This window comes from Phaenicophaeus curvirostris, chromosome 7, assembly GCF_032191515.1.
Source record: "Phaenicophaeus curvirostris isolate KB17595 chromosome 7, BPBGC_Pcur_1.0, whole genome shotgun sequence".
NCBI classification, from domain to species: Eukaryota; Metazoa; Chordata; class Aves; order Cuculiformes; family Cuculidae; genus Phaenicophaeus; species Phaenicophaeus curvirostris.
This window is the reverse complement of record NC_091398.1, coordinates 39,942,171-39,965,435: the sequence shown is the minus strand read 5'-3', so window position 1 is coordinate 39,965,435 and position 23,265 is coordinate 39,942,171. Positions and strand designations below refer to the sequence as shown.

Here is a 23,265-nt window from a genome sequence, read left to right as displayed (position 1 = left end):
CCACTGGTCACTGCACTGACAGGTCAACCCATCCGGCAGAGAGACATTTGTGGGATCTGTCAATGCTCAGGATGTGAAAATGCATCCAAGCAGAACCTGCTAATCCTTCGGTTTAAAGTCTTTCTTCACCAACAGAGAGACTGGAAAAAACCTAACCATTCCCGTGTTAGACCGGGGATTAGACATAACTGTATGGCATTCATATACATAAACCCACCATCCAATATTATTTTTGCAACTGGATTTCAGAGACTGGCGCTGATGAGATGGACTGATGTGATATTTTTCCTGCAGCGTTTTCAAGCACCTTGGTTTAAATCAACAACAGGTATTTATGTTTAAAATCAATAATAATTAAGACAATGAAGAGAGAAATGAAGAACTGCAATGTTCACCTTCGCCCTCTCAGCTCCTACCAGGCTTCCCCAGGCACCACAATGTTTTCCATTCTCTAATCGCATGAAATTCTGCTTTCAGGCACACCCAATTTTGGCAGGTCTGAGCAGCTTACCACCCTATCTCACAGCTCAGTCTCGCGCTTGTACTCACAAGCCCTTCTTGAGGGCTTCATCTGAGGGGTTTGATCCAGATGGCACCCAGACCAAATTCCTTCACTTGTGGAGAGAGGCTAATGGGGTGATGAAGTACTTGGAGGTAGGGCTGCTTTGCCCCACTCAGGAGCTCCATTCAGCAGGAGCTAAGTGGCATGGTTATCATGGAATCATGGAATGGTTTGGGTTGGAAGGGACCTTAAAACCCATCCAGTTCCACACCTCCCACTGGATCAGGCTTCTCAAAGCCTCATCAAACCCAGCCCTGAACACCTCCAGGGATGGGGAAGCCATGACTTCTCTGGACAACCTGTGCCAGGGCTTCCCCGTCCTCACAGCCTCAGATGTGGGAGATGTGGGTTAAGTCTTGCTAGGATGCAAACCACCATTTCTCCAAGGAAGTGTTCTGATCGACAGGCGACTTGTTCCTTTACAGTGGGAAGCTCTTGATCTCTCTTCCTCAAACGGATACACCTCGCAGGGGACTTCAAAGATCCATCCTGCAGGCACAGAGCAGATCATCATCTGGGAGGAGGAATATCTGCATTCCAGGCTTTGTCTCAGTTATCAACTCTTTTATCCAATGACTTTGGCATACAAAACATCTGAATTTGGAGTGAAGATAAACACCTCTAGTAAAACAGAGGAAAGCTCTGCATTTCCAGGAGAGTTGTGGTTGAAAAGCCTGTATTTCCCAGCCTCCCTGTTCTGCATACCTCCAGGCATCTTCCCACAGGTAGGACACAGCAGCTGTGAATTCCCGTATCTTAGCAAGACACAGAGGATATAACCACTGTTCCACCGGTGCTGGGCTTCCATGCAGCATTTCCTCGATTTCAATACCATTTTAAGGGCAATTTTTGAAACACATATCTTCGTTTTTGTGGATTTAGCCACACACAGAGGCTGTAAAACCAGTGCCTCAGACTCAAAACCAAGCAGTATTTGCTGCTGCAGGGAAATGCACTTCACCAAATTAGTTCAGACACTTCTCAGCATTGTTGATAGTGATTAACAATTAACCACCTTCCAAGCAGACTCAGAAGTTGATGAACTACTGCATCCTCTACACAGTAAGGAAACAATCCAGTTAAAGAAACCCAAATCAACATAGTTTAAGATACTCCTAGAAGAAAATAACCATTTTAGGGGAGCACAGTAATTAGGAGAGTCCTGAAGGGATTTCCCCTTATCTGCTTCTTCAAAGAATATACAGTGCATTCACAATACAAACCAATGTGGTTTACGTGTGTCTACATTACAAGTGTTTCCCTGCAGTAGTAAAATGAGTAAACCTGAAACTTTCAAAGTAATTTTATTGCTCATTTTATAGATTTTCCCAGCCCTTTGATGAGCTGCCATTCCAGAAGGCAATCCCAGCCTCATACCTTTGTTGCTGCTACTCGCACCAACCGCGCCCATTTCCAGGTTGTCTGTGGGAACAGTATGCACTGGGAATTAGCCAGGCATCTCCCGTCAGGAATCCTCACAGCACAACACCGGATCCCATACAGCACCACAAAGACTTTCTTCATCCCATGCATCTCAGCACAAAGTCCAATACAGAGAGAAACAAAACATAACATATGACACAGAAGCCACCAAGGAAACGGTCTTCAAGAAAATCCAACCTCACCAACTCCATTTTTTAAGTAACCTGAAATAAAGACTGGATTGCTTTATCTTGTATTAATAAATACATAACTAAATCTTAAGTCAGGCTGTATCCAAGTGCCAGAAGAGCTAAACATCCTCCTCCAAGTAAAGCAGCAACTAGAAGCATATAAATACTCTGCAAGTGTGATCTCCAATGGGTCAGATTCCAGTGGGCATCTTTCAAAACAAAGAACTGTACCCATCACATAGGACTTTGTTTCTAGGCAGAGCAGAAACAGTTGAACCGGGAGCTGTTCCATAATCACTGTATGCAAAATATTCCCTCCCCTGCGCAACGCTTGTCTCGCTGATGCCTACATCCTCCTCCAACCACAGAGTTGACATTAAAAGCATCGATCAATAATGCTGCTCACAGTAGGTACGGAGCCACGAGGCTCTCCAGGAACACACAATGGTCACCTCAGACCGAGGAGAGCAGAAATGAGCTGACTAAAGTGATGCAGACCTTGAACCCAGTCCTAGTCGATGCATCTGGCATGACAAAGCACTAGAAGGAGAGATGAAAAGAGCTATAGCCATATAGATGGAAATGGAAGTTACTTGCCACTATCCACGCAATTCCTATTACTGCCATTGTTTGGGGGGAATAATCAAATATTTAGGGTGCTCATGACAAAATTTCTTTAAACTCTCAGTTTCAAATGGAAATACATAAGAACTACACTCCACAAAAGATTCCCGAGAAACCCAGCTGCAAAGATTCTTTTTGTTCAGGTTTTTTCCTGCAAAACAATTCTGCCACGGTCTGCAGCCTTGCGGAGGCAAACCACCCATCTTCCTGGCTAATTGAATGCTACCAACGCATTTCTCAATCCATTTTATACTATATTTTACACATATTTTATATATTTTTTTTAACATACACACACAGACATAGACACACAAGGATCTATCTGGTAAAATACGTAGCACTAAAACACGATGACCCTGGTGGCAGATCCCAAATGCTCCAGCTCAAATATCTCTTTTTGCCTAGTAAATGTTAGTGAAAAGGAAAGGCGACTTATAGTAACAGCTGAGACCAGGACCAGGTTAAAGTAGGACCTCAAATGAATTCTCTTTGCTTTCCCATGACAGCTGAGAAACAGGAACAACAGCTGAAAAGATGCACTGTAGCTCCTTATAGCCCTGTTGACTATAAAGCATATAAACGACCAAGTTTCATGTTTCATATCTTGCATATGTCCAGACATGCAACTCTGCACATTATCAGAGCAGCCGTAACCACTGAAGCCTCTTCCATGGACACACGACATGAAAACTGCGTGGTGTAGGATTACAGAAGGCCAATCCTTACTTTTCTAGTTGCAATAGATTATTCTGAGAAACAGCTTAATAAAGTGGTAACATTCCACAGAAAGCTGTTCTCAAAGCCATAAACAAAGAAAACAAAGCACAAAGAGAACTCATTTAAATGTGAAGTGTATCCTCACTCCTTTATGCCTTACCACTCCCAATAAGACAGTCCATGATCTTATCTAGTGGTGGTTAACCACAGGCAAGGTAGTAAACATGGATTTAACTGGTTAAGAGTGCATTCTGAAAATTCAGAGCCCATCTCGGTTCACTTTATTTTGGCAACTAAATACACAAGCAAAGATTCCTTTTCCAATTACACTCTCTTCTTAAAGCAGTTTACCACATAATTATTTTACCATGGTGGTCAAACTACACTGACGGCTTATAAAGCCACACACAGAAGTATGTTTTTAATAAACACAAGCCTTCCACCCGTCTGGGCATTATATATCCACACACAATAAATGAAACCTCTGTGAGAAAAGCGATACAAATTGGACTTTCTCATCATTACAGAACAAATGCTGCATTCTTGGCAATATTAAAGAAGATGGAAATATATTTTTAAAACCCCCAAACCCTAGAAATAACTAAAGGATTAACTAAACTATGCTTTAAAAGATCAAAAGTCTCCAAATGTACACAGAATCCCATAATTAAACACACGCAGGTAGGATATTAACACCATTAATAACATTAGAAAAAAGCAATTTGGGAATAGTATGCCAATACAACAACTCTTTCTTGAATACACATCCAGAGGAACCACATGTTCTCATAGTCGTCTGTTGGTCTGAACTAGAGGCACTAATGTCCCGGTTTCATGGTTTATAATCGCCATGCTGTAATTTACCTGATAAGCAACCAAAATGGACCCAAAATGCATCCTTCTCAAGATCTCCAGGCCTTGAAGTCAACTCTAAACCCATCTGTGCTCCCTCATTTCTGAACACTGAAGGCAGAGCTGTCCCCAGAAATAATGCAAGGCTGCCCAAAGCAAAGAAAGGCAAAGTCAAAAAAAGAAAAGAGAAAAAAAGCTATACAGATTTTGGTTAAATTAGCAGGCTGGTTCAAACACAACCTTACTGCTCTGAGCACCTTACAGTCCCTGATTTACAGCAGACACTTCACTCAGACCCACACATGACCATCAGAAAAGGTGAGAACCGTTCTCCACACCAAAGCTCTCATTTCCTACAACCAGCGAAGCAGAAATCCTCCTTCAATTGTCACATCTTTCTTCTTGTCTAATTATACTGTAATTATTAACTCCATTTTGTTGCTCCATGAAAAGAGTGAGTTTCAAGCCTGTGCAGATGAGCTGTGAATCTGCAGCTCCTGGTTACCTCATGAATAGTTTAAACACCTATTTTCAGGTTAAACACCTATTTCCAGGTTTTCCACACTAGACATAATTTGTGGCAGTGCAAATTCTTTTTAGCTGAGGCCTCAGAAATCTGGCAATCTCTCCAAATGTGAGATTCATTGCAGGGAGGGAAAGGAAAACTGTGAATTTTGATTCTGCAGAGGTTTATTTTGAACCCGGATCATTTCAACAAACCAGCTTGCAGAAGAACTGTCCTGAATCGACAGAGCAGAGGCAGGTGGGAACCACAAACCACTTTTAGGTATGCACACACACCCTCTCTTCCACAGATCTCACTAGGGATGTTGGTAGCAGAGCCTGGTCAGACTGCTTGGGCTGCCAAAAGGTTTAGTACTGAGGAAGAACAGAAACTGCAACTTTACTGGAGGTGAGTGGGCTGAGAGAGAAGAAACAAAGCGGTCAGCATTTACTCCAGACTGCTTTGGTTTTGTATGTGCTGACAGGATCTGCTGCTCCTCATCCCTTTGGCCAGTTCTCCTCCAAGGAGAGCAGCCCATGGTGCAGTTCCACCTTCTTTCCTACACCACAACTGAGGCCAAACCATCAACTCCAAAATGTCATAAAGAAAGAGGTAAGCAAGTCCTCCTGAACCTAACAGTGATGCTCTTTGAAAGCCTAACACCTGATCAAGTTGGAGATGTCCCTGCTCACTGCAGGGCAGTTGGACCAGAGGGACTTTAAAGATCCCTTCCAACTGAAAACATTCTGTGATGCTATGATTATCCCTTTTTGTTTTGATCTAATGAACGAGTGAGAATTTTCAAATCCTGTCCTACTATTTAACAGTAGTTCCTGTAAAACTCCAGTACAAACCTCAATGAATTATGGTTGGACTCAATGATCCAGTGGGTCTCTTCCAACCTGGTGATTCTAAGATTCTATGATTCTATGAATACCATTACAGTACGTTTGACTCGTGTTTTGATAATAATAGGCTTTGGGCAGCCTGATCCAGTGGGAGGTGTCCCTGCCCATGGCGGGGGAACTAGATGACCTTTAAGGTCCTCTCCAACCCTAACTAGTCTATGATTCTATGATGATAATAAGTACATATTAAAGCAATAAATGCCGGATTTATTTTCTTAAACCAAAACATCTCAATACGAAACACAATTCTTGATGCACAGAGTATTGATTTCATGGCATTGGCCAAATAAAATTCATTATTTAAAAAAAATGAAAAGAACTTTAAAAACCCAGAGAAGTTATTCATTAACCAAATGATATTCATAGCAACATAGAATCATGGAATGGTTTGGGTCAGAAGGGACCTTAAGGATCACCCAGTTCCAAACCCCTGCCATGGGCAGGGACACCTCCCACTGGATCAGGGGCTCCAAGACCCATCCAACCTGGCCTTGAACCCCTCCAGGGATGGGGCAGCCACCACTGCTCTGGGCAGCAAGAGCCAGGGCCTCATCATCCTCAAAGCAAAACATTTCTTCCTAAGATCTAACCTAAATCCACCCTCTTTCTGCTTTCCCTCTGTTTCATAAGCTTTTAGCTCCGTTTCTCTGCATTAAGCTGAGCTCTGAATTAGTGCAATTTGCCGCAACAGGTTTATTCACATCGAGACAAAGCTGGGGCAGCATTTTTCAGAAACAGGATTAGATGACTGTAACTGCTACCATCCACACTTATGCGTGTTTAGACTCCGAGAAGGGTAATCACCACACTCCAGGGCATGATCTGCAGGGGTCAGGGAGATAATCTTACCCCATCTTTCTGTTCTTGACATCGCCCAATTGGGTAGGTGTGGAAGAGAGGATATTAGTCCTCCCTGAAGCGCTGGTTATTCATCATTGCCAGAGGCGGCCTTGCAGATCTGAGATTATGAGCCGATCTAGGATGGCAACCTGCTCTTTCAAAGGCTGAACCGCGCTCTGCAATCCGGAGCTTGGCAGCTACGCTGTGTTTCAGATACAAATAAGAGATAATCTGCGAGTGCATCATGGACCAGTTTTGTAAGGGATTATTATTACTACACCGAGGGTGTACAGACCACTAAAGACAGTATTTTATAGAGGGGTTTTGTTTGTTACATTTCCGTAACAGACAGAAATCATGGTATTTCTGTTAGTTTTCAATCTATATAACCCAAAAGAAGCTGAAGGATTTCAGGCTTAGCTGCTCTATCATTTGGAAGTAGCAGTGTAATATTTTTAGGTGACAGGGAAGTCAGACATCTTTCTATACAGAGACACAATGAGGCCACTTAAACCAACACAGCAAACAAATTGGTTCTTACAGATACACTAATTATGCACAGAACAAAATAAGAGTGTGAAAACAGCTGAATTTCCAAGTTTTGAATAAGCATTAAGTGCAATCTATCTAGAGATCTGATTTTTCACCCACTTACTGCAAGCATCTCTTCCCATTTTGCTATCAGCTTGTACTCCTGTTGTAAAAATGAAGGATAAAACTTCTCTCCGTGAAGAGACATCCTGCAGGATGGAGTGGACCTTCCTCTGGCTTGAGAGCTGCCACTGGAAACATCTGTTGGCCCTGGGTTCCAGGCATCTGTCCTGGCTGGAGCAGCCACCTCCTCCTTTCCCCAGCTCAGACGCACACCTCGGAGATGATGATCTAATTGTTCTGCAGGTCATTATCATTCAAACAAGCTGCGTTCACTTAAAACACTGAAACAACCTTGGCCAAGGCAGCTCATTCAGATTGCAAGGGTGCAGATTGTTTGGAAACAGGGAATGTTTCCAAAATGCAGCCCTGCCACTAGACCTGAGTGTCCACAGTTCTCCAACCAGAGCACTGAGGGCAGGGGTTCAACCAGCAGTGAACGTGTCAAACTTCAAAATACCATCTGTGACCATTGGCAAGGTCCCAGCCCCCAGCACAGAGACTTTACAGAACTCACAGGTTAATAAACAGCACTGCTAAGGTAAAATGGTGGGGTTTTAATCTCAGCATCTCAAATAAGCAGACAATTTTTTGTCACCGTGCTTCTGAGAGATGGGATTTGTTCTCAAACCATTTTATGGACTGTGAGGAAAAAAAAGCAGAAAAGGAAATAGAGTTCAGAAATTCTTTAAAATGCTCTGATAATTGAGTTTAGAGCTGGAGTACTCAGCACTGAAAATAATATTTTCTAGACATGCTGTAGGATTTACAGAAACTTTCAAGTGAAAACCTTCATCCTGGACTTTCCCATCACCCCCACTGGACTTAGCACCATCTTAACAGGAGAGAATTCCACCTTCCATGCAGGACATGGTTAGACCAAAACACAGGGAAGCTCAATGTGCTTGACTTTCTTGGGATGGCATTCACACCCTCAATAAGGCTACTCCTGCAGTACTGTTCGCACTGAGAATTCTTTACAAACTAATTAATTTTCACAGCAATTCATGGAGACAGAGAACTCATCATTATTCCCACAAGAATTAGGGAGAAAGAAGACAAATGACTTGTCTAGAACCATTCAGCAAGTCAGAGCGTAGATGCAGCCTGGTTCTTTAACCAAAGACCCACATTCTAAACCTTCACTGCCTCATTTCCAGATCTGCAAAGTGATATTAGCAACGGGGTTGGTTTGTCAGTGTATTTCAAGCAGGTTTCACCCAACAGCTTAGGTTTGTTTAAATATCAAAGCAAAATCCAGACAAAAACCACCAAACGAACGCTGTTTTACCCTAGTTTGGTTCCTCGCCAAAGCTTGTAGTTCAAACCGGGCACAACAAAAAGCCCTGGAGGCTTCAGGCAAGAAATCCCAGTCTGGTTTTGTTGGTGTAGCAAAAGCGGTGCCGTTTCAACCTGAAAACGGATCCCAGCTCGTGCCGTGCATTCTGGCTTCTCACAGGCACTAGGTTCTGAGTAGGAAAACCAACAGATGCAGACAGATTTCCTGAGCCTTCATATCGGCATCTGGCACTCGGGAAAACCAGTCCGGTAAGCAGATGTTTGCTGAGAGTACATGCAAAGTCTGGAAGATGAAGCCTCTTACTTAGACTAAGAGATTCTCACAGCACTTAATGGAAAAAGAACTGCCAACCACACGTGCATCACACAGCTCAGTCCTTAATGAAAGCTGCAACCCGCAATTCATTCTGAAGTTTACTGGCGTGGCACTTTGGTGCGGACTTTTTCACCACTTCTAAACTGTTAGACACACACCTCATCCAAAAGCCCTTTGAGCCACATGCAGGGATAACTGAAGCATTCCTTTCCTTTGAATCTAAAAAAACCCAGCCAGTGGATGTGAAGAAAGCCAAGAAAATATGGAGGTATTTAAACTAAAAAAACCCACAAACAAACCAAAACTAAGGGGAATTTTCCAAAGTATCAGAGTTTATCCAGGGAAATTTGTTTCAAGACGGAGGATTTTTGTTCTAAGGACCCTTTTGGCCCATTTGGGCTGAAAAATGACAGACAGCCCTGGAAAATGCCTCACCTTTAACCACCGGAGTCTCCTTGAGAGACATTAAATGTCCGTGATATGTAAGGTGTTGCGTTGTCTTCCTCTCACCTCTGCTGCCAAGTTCCTTCCCTGCTGCCTGCACTGGGAGCCTCTGGCAGCGGGTCAGGTCCATTGTACCATGCACAGCAACCCTGGTGACTTCTGGTTTGGAACCTGGGCTTGCAATTCCTGACTTCAGAGCGGGCTCTCCAACACAACTTGTATAAACAGTATCAAAGGAATCATTCCTTATCTCCTCTCCCACAGCTGACTCTTGGGCAAATGGAAAACAAGACAAGAAGGGGTTGCGATAAGTCGTGTGCGTGGCAGGAAACAGCCTTGGAGTTCGCACGGTGTCTTCCACAGAGCTCCCAAGGGTGCAGGAGAAGGTTCCCATTCTGGTAACGCAGCTTCTTTCCCCTGCAGCACCTCGCACTTGCCAGCTGCGTGCCTCCCCGGCAAAGAGACCCTATCTACCCCACCTTGGCTGCGCTTTCCCTCGTTTCCTTCTGCCAGATAAAGCATCCAGCATCTGGTGCCAGAGGATGGAATTCATCACAAGCGTTTCAAGGATCAACACACAAGATCCATCCTACGTAAGCTGATTACAGGATTTAACAGACTCCTGACAGTTAACACGGCCGGGCCAGAATGCCAGATGTCAAGCGTAGGAGATGGGGCAACAACAAAACCAGGCTAAGGCAAAGGGCCCTGAGATTATCCGCTCTGGAAGGGATGTCACTGAGAGGATGCGACTGGCTGTGAACAAGAGCGCTGCAATTATCATGCTGGGAAATGCTAATTGACTTACAGCAAGGAATGCATGACGACAAGAGGGAAAAGACTCTCATCAGCAACACTGGTAGCTAAGTTAATTGTGGACTGACTAGATGAACAAAGTGTTACCGTGCAAAGACTGATGAATCACCAAGCTGAACCTGCTGTAAAAACCTGGACAACTCCCTTCACCCGTGCTATAAAACATCCATCTACAATTACCTCTGGAATTCACCTGCAGGATGGTACTGTGGTACCCAGCCTGGCCATGCTCAGCGGGATCCAATTGGGACCGGCCACGTGAGGCAGAAGCACCAAGATGAGGTTGTCCCCTTTCAGCTTTGAATTCCCTTCCTCCCAGCTGGTGTCTGTGCTGTCAAACACGAGGAACGACTTTCTACTATGTCATCAGAAACCTTTCATTTGTCCTAGAATCAATCATAGAATCATAGAATGGTTTGGAAGGGACCTCAAAGCCCATCCAGTGCCACCCCTGCCATGGGCAGGGACACCTCCCACTGGATCAGGGGCTCCAAGCCCCATCCAGCCTGGCCTTGAACCCCTCCAGGGATGGGGCAGCCACCCCTGCTCTGGGCGGCCTGGGCCAGGGCCTCCCCACCCTCACAGCAAAACATTTCTCCCTAAGATCTAATCCTTCTCTGCTATCAAATATCTCGTCCTTTTCTTAACATCTCATCTAGTGAGAGGCAGAATAAGTGCAGCAATCAGGAGTTTCATAGCCAGGAAGGAAGCTGAAAACTCTAAACTTCAAGGTTCAAAACCAGCCTGAGAAACAGCAATCTCAGCATTTCATATTTTATGATTTTAAACAAAACCATGTTTATTGAGGGAGGGAGTCTTGACTCACTATCTGAGCATCTGGGATTACCAGTACAGTATTTATGAAAGATGTTGCAGCACACGGCTCGCTGCAATTGCTCTGATCTCTGCATCTGCGGTTCCAGGCTCTACCCGCGTTGCCCTCTGAGAGAGGGGAAATCAAATGAACCTGTTTTCCTGAGATTGCCCTTAGGAATCAACCAGCTGAGTCTTGCAAACCAGCTCTATCTGTGTGAACCGCATACACTCATCAACCCCAGGACTGTTTTTATTAACCTGAGCACCCATGGGCCTCGCACAGAACCAAGCCCTCGGCGCCCTCCGCACCACACAAGCTGCTGGGTGTCATTCCAAGGAGTTTACAGTCTAATAGAACACAAGAATAGGAAACACGTCCAAGGAGCCTGCATCTGTGCTCAGGAGCCTGCAGAGCACAGCACCTCTGGCCCAGAGCCTCATGTGCACCTCCAAGGCTGCTGTTTACTTCTATTTGCTTCTTTCTGTACATGTTTTAAATGTTTTCTGACTTTCTACGGTGAAGCCTAACGCACTTTTTAAAAGAGTGAAAATCTTGCTGCCATAACTGTGAGAAAGGAAGAGCAATTCCATTTTTACGGCTGTATAATCACCACAACCGCAGTTTTATAAGGTGTCTATAAAAAGCGGTCGGTGTTGGATCGCAGCACCTGATGCCAAACACAATCACAGAATCATGGAATCATTAAAGCTGGAAAAGACCTCTAAGCTCATCCAGTCCAACCGTCAGCCCCACCGCATCGTGATCACTAACCCTTGTCCCAAAGTGCCACATCCACACAGCTTTTAAATCCCTCCAGGGATGGGGACTCCACCACTGCCCTGGGCAGCCTCAGCCAGGGCTTGATATCCCCTTCCATGAAGAAATTTTTCCAAATATCCAATCTAAACCTCCCTTGGCACAACTTGAGGCCATTTCCTCTCATCCCACCCCTTGTTACCCACCTCACCACAACCAGGAGCTGCAGGGAGCGATGAGGTCTCTCCCCAGTCTCCTCTTCTCCAGGCTGAACGTCCAGTGCTTCCCACAGCCTCGCCTCTGCCACAGGGAGATTTGGGATCAATCCCCTGCCCCTGGCCAGCAGTGAAGGACAAGGGGCTCAGCTCCCACCCACTTGGGATCAGAGGGATGGGACAGGATGGGATGGGTTGGGGTGAGATGGGGTCAGTGGATAGGATGGGGTGGTATATGATGGGATGGGTTGGGGTGGAATGGGATGAGGAGGCACAGGAGAGGGCAGGATGGGTTGGAGTAGGATGAGGTGGGATGAGGTAGGGTGGGATGAGGTAGGGTGGGATGAGATGGGGGTCAGAGGGGGTGGGATAGGATGGGGCGGGGTGAGATGGGATGGAATGGGGTGGGATGGGGTTAGTGGAGTGGGATGAGATGGAATAGAATGAGATGGGGATGGGATGAGATAAAATGAGATGGAGATGGGGTGGCGTGGAATGGGACGGGATGGAAGGGCATGGTGTGCGGTAGGTTGGGGTGGAACGGGATGGGATAGAGCAGAACAGGGTAGGAAGGGGTGGAGCGGGACAGGATGGAATGGCATGGGGTGTGGTGGGATGGAGTGGAATGAGGTATGGATGGGATGGCACGGCATGAGGTGGGTGGTGTGGAACGGGATGGGGGGAGGGGGAAATGGTATATGGTGGGGTGAGATGGAATGAGATGGAGATGGGGGGCCACGGCATGGGGCAGGGTGGCACGGGATGGGGTGGAACAGGATGGGATGGGGTGGAATGGGGTGGAACGGGACGGCGTGGAACAGAATGGGGTGTGGTGGAATGGGGTGAGATGGGGATGGGGTCCCCCCCCCCTGCCCACTCCTCCCTATGCTCTCCCCATGGATTCCTGCTCACTCTGTGCCTCACCCGGCTGCTGGAATGGGATGGGGTGGGATAGAGTCAGCAGAGTGAGATGGGGTGAGATGGAATGAGATGGAGATGGGGTGGCATGGGGTGGGGTGGAATGGGACGGGGTGGGATAGGGTGGAATGGGACAGGGTGGAATGGCATGGGGTGGAACAGGACAGGATAGGGTGGAATAGGATAGGGATGGGGTTGGGGGGTAATGGGGTGGGATGGGATAGGGATGGGGTTGGGGGGTAATGGGATGGGATGGAGATGGGGTGCGATGGGGTGGGGTGGGATGGGACAGGGTAGAATGGCATGGGGTGGAACGGTATGGGATAGGGTGGAACGGGACAGGGACGGGGTGGCACGGCATGGGGTGGCGTGGAACGGGATGGGGGGAACGGGATGGGATGGGGTGAGATGGAATGAGATGGAGGTGGGGTGGGACAGCATGGGGTGCAGTGGGATGGAGTGGGATGGGGTGGGATGGGATGGAGATGGGGTGCAGTGGGATGGGGTGGGATGGGGTGGAGATGGGGTGCAGTGGGATGGGGTGGGATGGGGTGGAGATGGGGTGCAGTGGGATGGGGTGGGATGGAGATGGGGTGCAGTGGGATGGGGTGGGATGGGATGGAGATGGGGTGCAGTGGGATAGGGTGGGATGGGGTGGAGATGGGGTGCAGTGGGATGGAGTGGGATGGGGCGGGATGGGATAGAGATGGGGTGCAGTGGGATGGGGTGGGACGGGGCCGGGATGGGGTGGGACGGCTGGGGGGTGGTGGAGGGGGGGCCGGGATGGGTCTGTGGGGCTGGGAGGAGGTGGCACAGCCCGGGACCCCGCTCTCCCCGCTCTCCCCGCTCACCCGGCCGGCGCCGCCGCCGCTCTGCGGGCAGGGCCGGAGCCGCCCCGGGGCGGAGCTGCCCCTCCTCGCTCGGGAGGGGCTTTTTCCAAGGGCCTGGAGGGACTGGGAGCGGGGAAAAGGCTTTAAATTAAGGGGGAAGGTTAGTCTCTAGGAAGAAATGCTTCACAATGTAAAATCCTTCACCTAGGCCAGCCCCCTTCCTCACAGGAGGACGTTTCTTCCTTATCGCTTATCTTCATCTCTCCTCTTTCAGCTGAAAACCATTCCCCTTACCCTCTCCCTGCCCTCCCTCATCCACAGCCCCTCCCCAGCTTTCCCGGAGCCCCTTTCAGCGCTGGAAGCTGCTCTGAGGTCTCCCCAGAGCCTTCTACGAGGAGCGGCTGAGAGAGCTGGGGGGGTTCAGCCTGGAGAAGAGGAGGCTGAGGGGAGACCTCATTGCTCTCTGCAACTACCTGAGAGGAGGTTGTGGAGAGGAGGGAGCTGGGCTCTTCTCCCAAGGGACAGGGGACAGGACGAGAGGGAATGGCCTCAAGCTCCGCCAGGGGAGGGTCAGGCTGGACATTAGGAAAAGATTCTTCACAGAAAGGGTCATTGGGCACTGGCAGAGGCTGCCCAGGGAGGGGGTTGAGTCCCCTTCCCTGGAGGGGTTTAAGGGACGGGTGGACGAGGTGCTGAGGGACATGGGTTAGTGACTGATGGGGATGGTTGGACTCAATGATCCGGAGGGTCTCTTCCAACCTGGTGATTCTGTGATTCTATGATTCTCTTCGCCAGGCTGAACACCCCCAACTCTCCCTGACGCTCCTGCTGGAGGAGGGGGAGCCTGAGAAACAGCCTCAGCAGCTCCCAAACCCCCCTTACCTGCCAGGCTTTCTCGGTGCCTCCTCGGCCTCAAGGTCACACCAAAGGCCACTGGTACCAGACGAAGTGTGAGCTGATAACGTGTGACCACCAGCCAAAAGCACTGAGGAGCCTCACTTTAGGATAAATTAACTCCATTTGGAGTTCAGCCCTGCTGGAACATGAAGTATTCAAGTTTTAGCCAAGAAGTATTTTCATAGAATCGTGGAATTATTAAAGTTGGAAAAGACCTCTAAGCTCATCCACCTCAACCATCAGCCCAGACCCACTGTACCTGCTAAACCGTGTCCCCAGGAGCCACGGCTACACAGCTTTATATCCCCTCCAAGAATGGGGATGCCACTGCTCCTTTGGGCAGCCTCTACCGGGGCTTCACCACTCTGTCAGTAAAGAATTTTTCCTAACATCCAATCTCAACCTCCCCTAGTGCAGCTTGAGGCCATTTCCTCTCTCCTATCACTTGTCACTCGGAGAAGAGACCAGCCCCCACCTCACCACAACCTCCTTTCTCTGAGCTGCAGAGAGCGATGAGGTCTCCCCTCAGCCTCCTCTGCTTCAGGCTGAACAGCCCCAGGTCTCAGCAACTCCCAGAGGGTAAGCGAGAGTCTTCCTGTCACCCTCCAAGCTACTGAAAAGAGTAGAATCGTAGAATAGTTTGGGTTGGAAAGGACCTTAAGGATCATCTAATTCCAACCCTCCTGCGATGGGCAGGGGCACGTCCCACTTGATCAGTAGAAAGATTTCCTTGGAAAGGTATCAAAGACACCTCAAAACCCAAACCCCAATCCTGTGTTGCCTTCCCAGCGAGGCATCCGAGCCTTTTAATTGCTTTCTATGGATTTAGAAAAAGAGCTAAACGCTAGACGGTGTCCTCAGCTGTGGACTCCGGCACCCTCTGGAGCACGGTTCCACAGAACAGGTCACTCCGACATGACCCAGGCACAGCACCCACCTAGCAGAGATGCTCTCCAGACGTGTCACACGACATGCACACCGCAAAGTTTAGTTCAGTTTTATTTTCCACTGTAACGGTTTTCGAATGATACATCATGCAGTCTGCCAGTGTATCCATCCATCTCTGATAGGATTTTAGAAGGAAGATAAAAGACTTATCTCCACGGGATGGGGGAAGGAGGGTTCAGATCTGCTCTCAAGAGTTTAATACATTTCAGCATCGTTTGATGCAATGGCAAAAAATTTCCCCTTGTTACCAGCAAAACGTGTCCACAATTTATTTTTTCCTAAATTGAACACTACTGTAAAGATACATAGAGCCCAGAGAATACACATCTGCAGTACACGTTACACACTTTACAAACTAGACATGTATAATTCTACAGAATGCCTCAACCCCCGTGGTTCTCCCACAACCAAAAGTGTTTCAATGGACAAGATTGTGAGAGCGAGAGAGGAACCGGTGGAGCGGTGTTCCAGCCTGCACGGCGGACGTCCTCCAGCGCGCTTCGCAGTTCTGACAGGCACGGTGAAGACAAAAACCAAAGCAAGGGCAGATTAAGATTATCCTGCCAATTTGTTTTTGGGTTCCTTCTGTTTCCAATCAAGATGTACTTCGTTCATGCTTACGCGTGGTCCTCCTTCTCCATGGAAATTTGATTGGCCTTTTCCTTCTGGACCCGCATCACCACTTGGGTTTAATACCCATTTATCCAAATGAAACAATGCTTAGCTTAAAATTCTTTATTTCCTATATTTCCAAGCCTTCTTTATCAAAATTTCAGGCAAATGCACATCTTAGTCCATTAGGCTTCATAAAATGAAATTTAAAAGTTACTCGTAAGGCAGAAATTATTGTAACCAAGGTTTTTTTGTGACTTAGTTTTCACTATATTCAGGATAATCCACTCTCACCCTTGTTAAGTAAAATACAAACTTAAAAATGCACCAGCCAAGATCTTTCCAGGTTTAACACTTTCCTTGCTTATGAGCAAACAAGTCGATGAAACGTGAACTCGAGGACAAACACAAGATATTTGAACATATTGTTAAGAGAAGCTCGAGTGAGCAGGAAATACCTTTTAATTAATAGCGCAAAGAACAAGATGCACTTCAGTTCCACCTGGAGTACCCTTTCCATTTGGGAATGGTATTCCCACCAAAGTTTGCCCCACGCGATGACATCAGAGATGTGAAATTTAATTTGCGCTACACAAATCACAACTTTAAAATCAGCCTGGAATAAATATAACACACCATTCAAAGAGCAAAGAAAGGAAGGTAGCGTCGAGCGGTGGAAACAGCAGGAGACAGGTTTTGGTGTCTGCAGAGCAGAGGTGCGGGTTTCATTTCCATGTATAAAATGTGTAAGACTTAAAAACGGTACAAAAGTTGAATATACAATACACAATACAAACTTAAGCTGCCTAATTAAAATAGGCTTACAAACCAAGAATCTGTATTTGGGCAGAGTAAATTCAGTTGATAGGATTAATGATTTCCAATTGAGTAACTATTTTCTTTTTGAGAATTCTAGCCTCGGGCATCTTTTCTGCGTTTCAGGTACAGAAAGCCCTCCTAGTCTTGATGTAAAAGTTAACTTGGAGAATCTTACATTGGTTTAGCTCGGTGAACTGACTGGCTGATCAGCACCAGCACAATTAAGAGATGTCAAAGCTAACTTATTACTCAAGCTGAAGAAAGCCATCTAAACGCAACTAATGGCAGTGATGTGAGGAACTGAATACATTTTTTAAGCTAATGCTGCATCTACACTGTAATTCCATATCAAACTTCGAATTCAAGAGACAGAACTCAAGTTTTACTACAGCACAAAATCTCTGACAGCAGTTCAGTTTGGTATCTTTTCCAAGACAACCGGTTTAGAACCAAAACAAAAGGATCATTAGTTCATAGTAGAAATTTCAGCTCTGAACAGCTGATAAGATAGCACAGAGTAGTTCTGAATTAGCGATTTTATTAAAGATTGCATATGGCAAGTTCACAGTTCATTTTTCTGGCAGTGCACATGCACATGAAGAAAGAAAATATAAAACTCTGAAAAATACAAAATAAATTAAATACATGCAAATTTGCAACTTCATTAAATAGTTTTTAGCAAAATGCTCCCCCAAATAGTGCAACATTAAAAAAAACCAGTTAAATTAAGTCCAACTTACTTTGCAACAACCTAAATAGTTTCAGTAGAAAAAAAATCACCTAAAGTCAATTCACAATCCTTCAAAACGCTCTACGGTAACTAAAGCGTACTACGTCTACCGACAAATACATCCAGAAATGAAAAGAAAAAAAATCAATCTCAAATTAAATAATAGCAAATGTCTGCAAAACAGGACTCGATGGCTACGCTCAGCCGTAACCTTCCTAGAACCCACGCTTCAGTCGGAGGCCACGCCGCATGCCATGCACAGCTGAGCAGGGAGATGTGTGCGGCACAGAAGCGGGAGGCAGGGAGGAGGAGCAGCAACTTCTGCCTGCCAGCCGAACCTTCCCAGAACGATTCCAGTGCCCCCTTGCTGAGAAGATGGAAACCTTCTGTCTGGCACGAAAGAGAGATCCAAGAAAGGCAGGCGGGCTCATCCTTACCTCCGTGAGCACCGTCCCTGGGACGACTTGCGAACCGTAACTTAGACATTCGTTTCCCCTCGCAATACGCTCTTCACCTCCTGAAAAACGTATTCCCAAATTTGGTCTGCGCAGGAGAGCTCAAGCACCTAACTCTCGCCTCCTTTTGGACTCTCTCTATAATATTTTAAGGTAGGATCTGTGGTTTAAGGGATTTTGTTTGTTTCTTTAAGGTCGCATCTGTTCTGGCAGGGACTGTTCGCTCCAATATCTGAATTCCAGTGCGAACAGATCGGGACTTGCCGAAGGGGGAAAGGGAGGGGATGCTTGTCGGCTTTTCCGAGACCAGATTTTCACAGCATTCTGAAAGCCTTCAAAACTTCATTGAGATCAACAACGCTCACTAACACGTGGCTAGCCATCACATTCCAGGAAAACCCACCACCACAGGGAGAGCTACAAGCAGATCGGATCTTAATTTTTAAAACAGGTCACACAGCTATATTCCTGTAACTACCAAACTTCAAAACCTAGATCTATACTAACAGATTTCTCTGCATCCCGTTTGATCTTTACCAGGTACTGCAATAAAGGTTATTTTATACAGTCCAAAGATTTTATCTGGATATTACAAATGGTTCTTTGGGGAAATTTACTTCTGAAAATGTAAGCAGTAAAATTAAACCATATAGCAGCACATTTTCATCCCCTAAAAATATAAAATAATATGTATATTATACAGTAAATCAGTCATGACAGAGCACAATCACCTGCCTTTGATGGCACTTGGTCATTGAATAATTAATTTTTTGATGCCAGAAGTCAGGATTTACTGATGCAACAGAGGACTTCGAAAAAGCATCAATCTGAGTGTAGAAGCCTCAACCTAACCAGCGCCAAGGGGTCAAACGCAGTCAGTGAGAGATTCTGAGTGGCAGACTTCCTATCGTTACTTAGATGGTTATGTTAAATACATTGTACAAGTATCTGTAGAAGAGTTGAGCTGAACACTTCTGTACACGTGGAGATCCTACGAAGCTCGAAATACCTGGGACCAGTGCATTGCAGATGGCTGTAGGAAGCGCAGGATGAAGAGGATGTGGATCGGGTTGAAGAGGGGACAAAAAGAAACTAGTGATTTAATGACAGTCCTTAACATGCTAAGTGGAATTGACCTGCCAAGAGAGAGCAAGAAAGGGAACAATAATTAGTGGATGTTTGAGATTACAAAGCAGATATGAAATGCAATCAGTTGATACCTACACTCCACAGAATCCCAAGACACAGCAAACCAAGAGCCACCATAATAGCGGAAACGAGTCACATCAAACCCAGTTTTAACAATTCATGAATGAGAGTCTCTCTTACCAAGTCTTGGAGAGAAGTTTGGTGCCACCTATCTTAAAGTTTCCAATGCACAAACTGGCACAGTCACAATGAAACAATTCTCCTGATGGAATTTCTTCTTTGCCACCTGTAGCACAGCATCCTGTCCCAGCTAAACACACCCCTAAGCACTATCCAGAGGTCTCTTCTGTTTTCCTTTCATAGAATCATAGAATAGTTTGGGTTGGAAGGGACCTTATAGATCATCCATACTATAAAAATAGGCTATTTATCTTATATAATGTATATGCATATTATAGAGGCATCTCACTCACTAATTTAATATAATTCCGCCAGAAGCAAAGCTCAAGGCCTGTTATCAAGTGATTTAAGCTTGATTATTAAACATCTGAAATACAGACTTTTAAAAACTTCTGGGTTTGAATTTCGCCCTGCCCCACATTCCTCATTAGCCACATGGGAAGCACCACGTCAGTGACTGAATGTGCCTAGCACATGTTTTAGTTAGCTAATACAGAGAAATGTGTTTTCCTTAATTAAGCATTTTCTCATCGTTATTTAAAAATACCCTTGTCTATATTCAAGATCAAGTCATAAAAATAAATACATAAATATTAACGCATCAGTGTTTTGAAAGTTACTCTAAATTAACGATGAGATTTGTAGTTAGCTCCTAATTGTCATCCTTATGAGCACCTTAAAGGAAACCAAGATGGTTATTAATTTACGCATCTTATTGGCTTGATGAACTGTGGTCTGGCTAGATGAAACAGTTACTCATCCTGCTCAAGGATGGGGAGGTGCTGGGAACATACCAGAGACTTCAGGATAAGGAACATGCTCTCAAAAGCCTGATGCTCAGCGTATTTCACAAATTCAGATGGCAGTGCAGGTTGCTTTAATCCTTTCAGCAGGCCAGGATGGAGCATCGCTGCCATCGTCAGCGTATCATGATGTCAGTCCTGTCCTCCTCTTTGGAAAGAGGCACTGGACAAGCTTAAGCTTGTGCTGCTCTGTTCCCTGTGTGCAGGGCCAGCTGAGGTCCAAGGTGTAAATAAAGCAGACTCACAGATGATCTCTGCTCCATCTGGAGAAAGTCTTTATTAAATCATGAGCTGCAGAAGCGTGGCACCACCGTGGCTCACCTCTCCATGAGCAACCAGAGGAACAGGAACCTGAGGAACAGGACCTGTGCCCTCCAGACAGAGGGGTTCTGAGCAGGTCCCTTTCATGAATTTGAGGACAGAACTTCAAAATGAGCTGATCTGTATGCACTAACGTTGATTTAGCCACATATTTTAAGCATGACAACCAATTCAATGTAGATTTCTATCACCTGATGCATTTTTCCCATTGTCCACTTCAATCCAGCAGTTACCAACCAACACGCTGCAAGGGACATTCAAGTTTGCTCAGACACTGCCTTTATGCCATTCCATTTCTAAAACTTACTTTTATTATATATTTTCTTTAATGATTTAGAGAAACACAATTAAAACTAGATTGTGCACAGTGACTTTGATAATTTTGTGCCAGTTTTGGCCTAAACTTCATAGAGCAGCAGGAGAAAGTCAAAATCATTTAGGTTTGGTGCTTTTGGTCCCATCAAAAGCAAAACACATACCGTAGTGTCTGCTTTTTTAATTCCTGGTATGATTTGAAAAAGAACTTCAATACAGACCTTTTTTAAAACCTGCACCGTGTGTGGTTACATTTAGACACCACACACAACGTACAACTAAGCTCTGTGTTTGGCCAGCAGAGAAATGAGTGTACAACCATCCTCAGGACATGACGGGCAGCTACACATACATGGGGAATATTGTTCTTTAAAGCTTTGTCAAAATTCTTCTCTCCACAAAACTCCAAACCTTTGTATGATTTTGCATTGAAGAATGTATTTCAACTATTTTTCTGAAACCAGAAAAGATTAAACATAAAATCATAGAATCATGGAATGGTTTGGGTGGGAAGGGACCTCAAAGCCCATCCAGTGCCACTCCTGCCATGGGCAGGGACACCTCCCACTGGATCAGGGGCTCCAAGCCCCATCCAGCCTGGCCTTGAACCCCTCCAGGGATGGGGCAGCCACCCCTGCTCTGGGCAGCCTGGGCCAGGGCCTCCCCACCCTCACACCAAAACATTTTTTCCTAAGATCTCATCTGAAATCTCCCCTTTTCCAGCTGAAAACTGTTCCCCCTCATCCTATCCCTGCACGCCCTGGTCCAGAGCTCTTCCCCAGCTTTCCTGGAGCCCCTTTCAGTGCTAGAAGCTGCTCTAAGGTCTCCCCGCAGCCTTCTCTTCTCCAGGCTGAACAACCCCAACTCTCTCAGCCTTTCTAATTTCACAGCAGATGGTCTATTAAAAGCAGTTTAGGCAGGTAGCAGCTTTTTTTCCGCTATAATACATGTTTGCAAACATTTTACGTGCTTCTCTATCACACTCTTTTCCCTTCAGAGTCTATCTTGTCTGTGAGATGGAAAAGCCAATCTCAGTTTAGGATAAAATAATGCACAAAAACACTCAGCAAAGACTTGTCCTAATTCATCCACGGCACAAATACATTGCTTGCAGCTACAGGGCTCATGGAAAACACAATGATGAGAAACAATCCGCACAACACAATAACAGCTTGAGTGCGACATGATGGATGGTTTGCATGCAGGCATGACATGAAACAGTCACAAAAAAAAAAAAAAAGAAAGAGAAAAAAACAGCCAGGAATGCCGAGTGCCTAAAGGAAACCACGTACTCTCAGAAATGAGTCACAAGACAGAGTTAATCGTCAAGGAGGGAAAAAAAGTGAAACTTCAATGGACCACTTCGCAGTCCACTGGCTGTTTTTTATAGCCTCTCGCTACCATCCATCTTAGTGTGCTTGTACTATAAAGTTGGCATCTAAAATAAGAGCAGGTGTGAAATCTCTGAGAAATACTGAGCATTTAAACAAATAGAACCATGGAATGGCTTGGTTGGAAAAGACCTTTGAGGTAAGTGATTCCAACTGTACTTGTCCACTACTGAAGCAGATCCCTGAGCACCTCATCTGCCCATCTTTTAAATGTCTGCAGGGTTGGTGACTCCACCAACTTCCTGGGCAGCCTCTACCAGTGCCTGAGAACCCTTTTGGTAGAGAAATATTTCCTGATGTCCAATCTGAACCTGCCTGGCACAACTTGAGGCCATTTCCTCCCATCCTATCGCCTGTCACTTGGGAGAAGAGACCAGCACCCACCTTGCTACAAACTCCTTTCAGGCAGTTGTAGACAGTGATGAGGTCTCCCCTCAACCTCTTCTTCTCCAGGCTAAACAAGTCCAGCTCCCTCAGCCACCTCTCATAACCCTTGTTCTCCAGTCCCTTCCCCAGCTCCAATCCCTTCTCTGGGTGCGCTCCAGCCCCTCAATGTCCTTCTTGTATCAAAGGGCTTGAAACTGAACCCAGGATTCAAGGTGTGGCCTCACCAATGCCAAGTCCAGGGGCAAACCCACTTCCCTGGTCCTGCTGGACACGCTGTTTCTTACAGAGGCCAGGATGCCATTGGCCTTCTTGGCCACCTGGGCCACTGCTGGCTCATGTTCAGCCACTGCCAACCAACACCCCCAGGTCCTTCTCTGCCCGGCACCTTTCCAGCTGCTCTGCCCCAAGCCTGGAGCTGCATGGGGTTGTAATAAGAAAGGGGAGGGGAGGGTACACGAAGCAGGCCCATGGGAATACGCCGCTCATCTTGCAGGATGAGATTTTTGCTTAGGAGAAATCCTCAAGCCCTTGCCATTACACATTGACATTTTATTTTCTGAAGAGAGCTTAGTAAG

At 46.0% G+C, this 23,265-nt stretch overlaps 2 protein-coding genes across 2 annotated transcripts in view; both read right to left on the bottom strand.

The window, feature by feature from the left end:
- LYPD6B (LY6/PLAUR domain containing 6B) overlaps positions 1–23,265 on the bottom strand; it is a 97,626-nt gene that overhangs the window by 30,395 nt on the left and 43,966 nt on the right. The gene's annotated exons all lie outside the window — the stretch shown is intronic.
- The window catches only part of KIF5C (kinesin family member 5C), an 82,910-nt gene continuing 75,207 nt past the window's right edge, over positions 15,563–23,265 (bottom strand). The window contains exon 26 of the mRNA XM_069861674.1: positions 15,563–19,280. The gene's annotated coding sequence lies outside the window, so the exon portion shown is untranslated. The remainder of the gene's footprint in view (positions 19,281–23,265) is intronic.